Source organism: Gorilla gorilla, chromosome 12 (genome assembly GCF_029281585.2).
Source record: "Gorilla gorilla gorilla isolate KB3781 chromosome 12, NHGRI_mGorGor1-v2.1_pri, whole genome shotgun sequence".
NCBI classification, from domain to species: Eukaryota; Metazoa; Chordata; class Mammalia; order Primates; family Hominidae; genus Gorilla; species Gorilla gorilla.
In genome coordinates, this window is record NC_073236.2 from 42,521,999 (window position 1) to 42,528,869 (window position 6,871).

The 6,871-nt window shown below is 35.3% G+C and overlaps 1 long non-coding RNA gene across 1 annotated transcript; it reads left to right on the forward strand.

Moving 5' to 3' along the window:
* The first annotated feature begins 574 nt into the window (after positions 1-574).
* LOC129531736 (uncharacterized) lies at positions 575-6,285 on the forward strand. Its single transcript, XR_008677119.2, has 4 exons — positions 575-707; positions 1,801-1,953; positions 4,777-4,953; positions 5,719-6,285. It is a non-coding gene; the product is annotated as an uncharacterized lncRNA (long non-coding RNA).
* Positions 6,286-6,871: the final 586 nt, after the last annotated feature.

Genomic DNA, 6,871 nt, shown 5'->3' on the forward strand with positions numbered 1-6,871 from the left:
AGAGAGAGAGAAGAAAGACAGTGTTTATAAAGCCTGCCTTCCTGGTCTACCCCACTGGGGCTGGATAGTTCGATTTCCACAGCTCCAAGGTACAAGGTGCAAGAGTTAAGGTGGTTGATTGGTCCCCAGCCTCAGTGACAAGAAGTGAGCAGAAGGGATGCTCTGTGATGTTGCTTGTTCAACCTGATTCCCTCCACCCTCCCAGAGGCAGCAGAACCCCCATCCCCCACCAACCCACAGTGATAACATCTCTCAGGCTTCCTCCTTTGTTGGGTAGAGAGGAGGTAGCCACACACAAAAAAAGGGGTGGTGGGTAGGTAGGGAAGGGGGAACTATAAATAATCCAAAGAGGTGGCTAGAAAGGCAGAGAGGACATGATGCGAGAGAGAAAAGTTATGCTTTCATATAAAAGGCATGAGCCACTCGACTTAGGGTAATCTGAAGGATCTTTTGTTTGTCTGATTGATTTTCCTTTTTGATTATTCTCTGAAATCTGAAGTCTAGGGTTGCCTAAAAGATGGTGAGTTCTTCTTATCTCCAATTTTTCCTGAGGTAGGAAGAACACCATGGAATAAGGAGAAAGGAGATACAAGTAGCCTCTCCAGGAAGAATGTGACTGAATACTTTTTATACAAAACCACAAAATTAGATAAATATGTATTTAAGTGTTATTCCTGAAAGCTGGAGAAAGAAATCTTACTTCTAAGGTAAGTCGGATTAAGTTTCTCTGTTAATCTGATTACGTTTGAATACACGTGACTTGCTTCTGAGGGTGGGTAAGAATTGATAACTTCTTGGAGCAGAGAGTTACTAAAAAACCATTCGGAGGCAAAAAGAACATGGTATATGTTCTAAATTAGGGTCCTAAATTAAGTTGAACAACAATTCTGTTCATATCCTTCATGTTCTTTCCAAAGATCCCTATTAAAATTACATTTTTAAATAATTTACATAAAAGAGAAGCTAAAACTATATATTTTAAAATGTAGGGAAACTATCCACAAACAGTATTCTAAATAGGACAAATACAAAATTTCTTTAAAATGGAAAATGGGGGCATGAGAGAAGGAGGAGATAGGAATTTCTAAGTTACAGCATGTTATTCTTTCTGAATACAGTACTGATTTTGACATCCACAAAATCAATATGGAAACATACACACATGCAAAGTTCCCAAACTCCCCCCAAAATCTTATCTTGAAAGCAATACTAGTCTACACTTTAAGAAAACATTGCAAAGGATAATTCATTCTGTTGTTTGATTACTTAAAGCTGGAAAATCCTTTTCCACTAATAACCTGTTATTTCAACAGTTGAATTAGTATAGTGTTATACTATTTAATAGTTTTGTAGTACCTGGGGTAGTTAAAAAAATCGTAGTGCCAAAATAAATTTGAAGGATCACCTGGAATTAATATCCCTACAGACTTTGCACTGTATACTGTTTAGTCACTCTCAACAATTACAAAGACTTTGAAATCACAGCACTTATTTGTGATACTACTAATATTTCTTCTTCACCTCTTATTATGTAAATATAAGTGAGTGTACAAAAGTACATAGTTTTCCTTTTCACTTGAGTGCATTTCCCATCCCTTAAGGGAAAAGACAAGATACACTTTTGGATTCTTCAATGATGCCATTCAATTGTTTTCCATGTAAAAACTTGAGTGATTTCTCTGTTTCCCACCTATTTCCAAGTTGTTGGAATAATACATTTAAGTAAGAGAAGGAAAAAAATAGAAGAAAAGATATTATTATTCTAACCTTGTATTATAAGCATGTCACATGTTCTTAAAGAATTGTTTAGCGAAGGAATAAGAAAATGTGATGCTTGGAAGAAAAAACACACTGCCGAGAGGCCTTGTTGCTGAGTGTGCTGAACAATAGACAACCTCTAAGGATGCTCGCCTGCAATTCCGGCTCTGCCATCAATTCACTGTATGCCTTTGGGTAAGTCACTTAACCTTTCTGGGTCTCAGTTTCCCCATGGGCAAAATGGTGGTTATTATAATAACCCTCTTACCAGTATTTTGCAAAGAACAATGATTACAAATGAATGCAAATCATCTTGTGTGTGTTAAGAATGACATACAAGTGCTAAGAAATAGCATAAGCTTGTAGTTCACAATACACTTTTCCAGAAACAACAGGCAGATGTTGCAAGCATAGAATGATAACAAGAATTAGGGACCACCAAGCCAGTTACAACCAAGGGAATCCTTTAGAAAAAATTCTTGAGTCACTGGACCAAAATGGCCAAGTGGGAAAGGAGAATTAACTCTCATTTTTTAATTTAAATTATTATCAGAAGTAATGTTGGGGTAACAAACCATAACATATACTTAGTTTGAGTTAGTCTAAAATTCTTCTAGAAATATTGATTGAGCGTTACATGTTTTCTATGTGGAAAGCAAATACACAACTTAGAGAAGGTATTTCATGTAAAAAACAACCAGGATGTCTTGTTTAGGATTTATAATGCGTATCTTGTTCTGTAATGCAGGAAGATTTCACAGGTAGCTTTTTAAAAGAATGAAAGAACATGTAATGATTAACTAAAAGTATTCAGTAATGCTTTACTTTAGTTTGGACCTAAGTGGAGCAGTGTTTATTTGTACTGTATTTTTTAATAAAATTGAATACTTGACATGCAATAACCTATGCTTTTGCATCCACATTTACTTCTGAAGAATCAAAATTTTCAGTTTTAAAAACAAGTTATATCTAAAAGCACACTTAAAGTCGTATACAGTCATATATTCTCTTTAATTGAATCTCAAAGATGAAAAAATGACAAATGAAGAGCATATAATATGACAGCAAAAGTTTAATAACCTACACACAGACAGAATTATTACAAATCAATAAGACAAACAAGTCAGTAGGAAAAGACAGTTGGAATGAACAAGCAATTAGAAAAAATAATAAATACAATGTCTAACTCACATGAAAAAGTATTTAATCTAAATAATAAACTAACATAAATACTCTAAGCGATACATCAGGTAGTAGATGAATACATTGATACTTTCTGAAGAAACAACCAGAAGTAACTATCATACACTATAAAAAGTGCTGTGCCTTTATCTCAACCACTTCATTTCTTGGAATTTGTGGTTTAAAAAATCATTATTATTATTATTATTGTACCCTAAGATTTAACTATAGGGATAAATATTACAGCATCATTAAATTGAGCAAATGGGAACAATTCTAAGTGTGCGACACTGGAGCAGTTGGTTAAATACACTATGATATATGTATACCATGCAATGTTATAAAGCTGATAGAAAAGATGCTGTGATGGAGAGGAATGAAATGTCAGGCAGGCTAGGGTAGCGTATGCTGTAACATAACAAAAACACAAAAATGTTAGAGGCTTATAACAACCAAGGTTTAGTGCTCATCATATTCCAGGTCCCTCTTGGCAGCAGGGAGCTCTGCTCCGCATCCCCTCACTGTGTGACCCAAGAATACAACAGCCACCATCTCAAACAAGGCTGCACTGCAGCAGAGTCAAAGAGCGCTCCAAGCTGGCCTCCCTAACCCAGTAGCCACTTGGCGCATGTTGCTATTGAGTACTTGGAATGGGGCTTGGGTGAATTGAGATTGCTATAAGTGCTAAATACATATCTGATTGCCAAGACTTTGTCCAAATAACAATAGTAATTATAAAAGGATATAAAATAACCTCAATAATTTTATATTGATTTCATGTTGAAATTGTATTTTAAATATCTTATGTTAAAGAAGATATATTGTTAAAATTAATTTCACCTGTTTCTTGTACATTTTTAATGTGTTACTAGAAACTTGAAAATTACACATCTGACTTAAGTCTGTGGGAGCCACAGTGCTGTAGAGGGTCTTGCACTGGCAATTGAATGCTGCACCTCATTGGCTAGAATCAGTCACATGACCACACCCAATCTCAGGAAGGCCAGAAAATGCAATCCCACAATGCAGCTGGAAGACAGCTAACTGGAAATCAATGCTGAGAAGTCCTAAGAAATGCCACAGAAAGAGAAAGAGGCAGGGGGCCGGCAGAGGCCAGAACAAATTTTGGAAAGTATATTTAAGATCATCTGGGTTAAATACATGTTACCTGACATCCAAAAATTTACTTGGAAAGCCCTTGAGAATACCTCCAGGATCTAAGCAGTCAACCTCTAAATCAACCATTAATAAAATGGAGTCATGAGACTGCCCTATAACAGCTTGTGGAGAAAGAAATGTCTCGCATATCACAATAGTGTGGACAATGAAGAAGATCAGCAAAAATCTGGGCAAAATACATACACACATACACACACAAAGACAGACATTCGCTAACTTTGGTTTGCTATTGAGCTGCTTCTTATCTGGGCAATTCTACATAGTACACTCTAGGATACCAAGCAAATATTTGGGCAAAATACACACATACACATACAAATACACACACACACATACAAACACACACACACACGCACACACACACATACACAGGCAGACATTCGCACACTTTGATTTGCTATTGAGCTGCTTCTTATCTGGGCTACTCTGTGTAGTACACTCCGTGGTGAGAAGCAACAGGGATTTATTGATTGATCAGTCAATGAGTATTGTTCTCCTGAGAAAAGCTGAGAGGTCGGCAAATGTACGCAAATGTGCAGGTATGTCCGTAAGTATTGAAAACCCTGAAATACACACTCCAAAAACTACACCATCATTGTCACTGGATACCGGAATCCCATGTGATTTTAAATTCTTTTTCCTTATCTTTATTTTCAGATCATCTACAAGACATGAATGATGTTCAGAATTACTTGTCATGCCCTTTGCTTGGGGCTGAAAACAAGATGCAGTCGCACAGATTTCAATGGAGTGTGTACTCTAGAGGCAGACTGCGTGGGATCAAAATGCTTGCAGTATAACCATTGACAGCTTCCATAACTTATCTCTTCCCAGGTTAATCAACCTGTAAAATGGGGTAATATCTGCTCCTCCCTCATAGGGTTGTGCGTAAAAATCTCATGAGATTATAGGTGTAAAGAAGTGAGAACCCACAGAAACCTTTCCATAAATGCTACCTATTATTATTAAATTCTAGCTTTCTTTCAGTTTTCAAATTTAAAGTAAAGACTAAAATCAGCTGAGATATACTGCAATCTCCAGCTAATGTTTGGAGAAGCATTAGTAGTATTCCCTTCGTCTTTCTTCATCCCCTCCTTTTAAAGAACTCTAACTGGGAACATGCATTTATTTCCCTCATATCTGTACAAGCCATTGATTTGCCAGGAGAGAAATAGAAATACTTTCACATTTTTGCTGCTCTCTCTCCTGAATTAATACTCCACTTCTGAATTTAAGGCAGCAAAACTCCATTCAGTGTTTTAAGAGTGGGTAAAATATATAGAAATGAGAATAGCTTTGACAAGTTAGCATCAATGTGAATGAGACTAGAGAAATAACATTCTGTACATGAGTGCTTTTCTTCTAAATCGTCTTACCAACTTTCAAGTGATCAGACAATTTTGTTTCATTCCCTTCAAATTTACAAATTAATATTTTTAAGAGATGGAGTTAATAACCAGTTAAAAACTATAAAGTCTTCCGCAATTGAAGGTCGGAGCTTTGCTATCTAAAACTGACTTAGAGTTACAATAAAAATAGCAATATCATGCAATGCTATATTTGTATTTCTCAGTTCAATTGCTTTTTATTTTCAAACAGTATGCAACTAAGACATGCCTGAGTGAAGTTTCCTAGGAGCCAAATAATTAATCCAACATTTATCTGAAATGCTGAACTAACTTGCATAATTCTTCAAATGAATATCACACCTTCGATGGGGATATACAAATTGTTTCAACCTGAGGCTTGAAAATATGTGTCATAAAGCATTCTGATTTATCAAGAACACGTTGTAATTTGTTGCATTTGGAATGTAGCAACCTAACTTCCTGAATATTTTAATAAAATACCTGTAAAATTACACAATCAAAACTATACCTCCACCGAGCAAAGTGACAGAGATGGTACTAACATCAACAAAAAGGTAAGAGAATGGTAAATTTCAAAAGGTTCTAGCTGTTTCTGTACTCTCTGTACTCTTACAGTGAAATCAAGCGCTGAAAAAGATTCTAGGCTTAAAATTCAATTAAAGCAAACACTTTGACAATTATTTTACTATTTGATGTAAAAAATAGATTTTTTTGTCTAGTGCTTTAGTTCTTTGCCTCTTTTTAATTTTTTCTTATGTATGGTTTTATTTTAAAGTTCCACTGAGGCAATATACATATGCCAGGCAGAAAATGCAGATATTAAGGGATTTTATTCATAACAGGCTAAATTTGTCTCTTGTGAAAGATAAAAACACTTTAAAGTTGATGAGTCTATGATTTTAAGTAAAATCCTCATTCAAATGTGATTGCTTTATAGGTTTAACTCTGGTCAGAGTAATTTGTGTTCTTTCTATATATTACTCCAACTATAATAAAGCTGTTTATGCAAATGTGAAATTGTTGCTATTGCAGAATCTTTCCAACCATGTAAGGTTGTAATGTTAAATTCCCATTCACGATCAAAATTCCACATATTTACAACCTGCAAACATCCCAAATTCACACTTCAACATCTGTGTGGCTGCCAACTTCTACTGAAATCTGTAGCATGCTTTTTTAGAAGTGGAGGAAAAAAGAATAAAAAACCTGCGGTAAGTGCAAATCAATAATGATGCTAAATATTTACCAAACGTTTGTTATGAAATATATTTTATTAATTGATAACACTTAGAAACTGATTAGGGATGCAAAAGCCTTAAAAAGTTTGCAGAATTTTTATAGCAGACTGTGGCTCATGAATTTAAAGCATGCCAAAAACACAC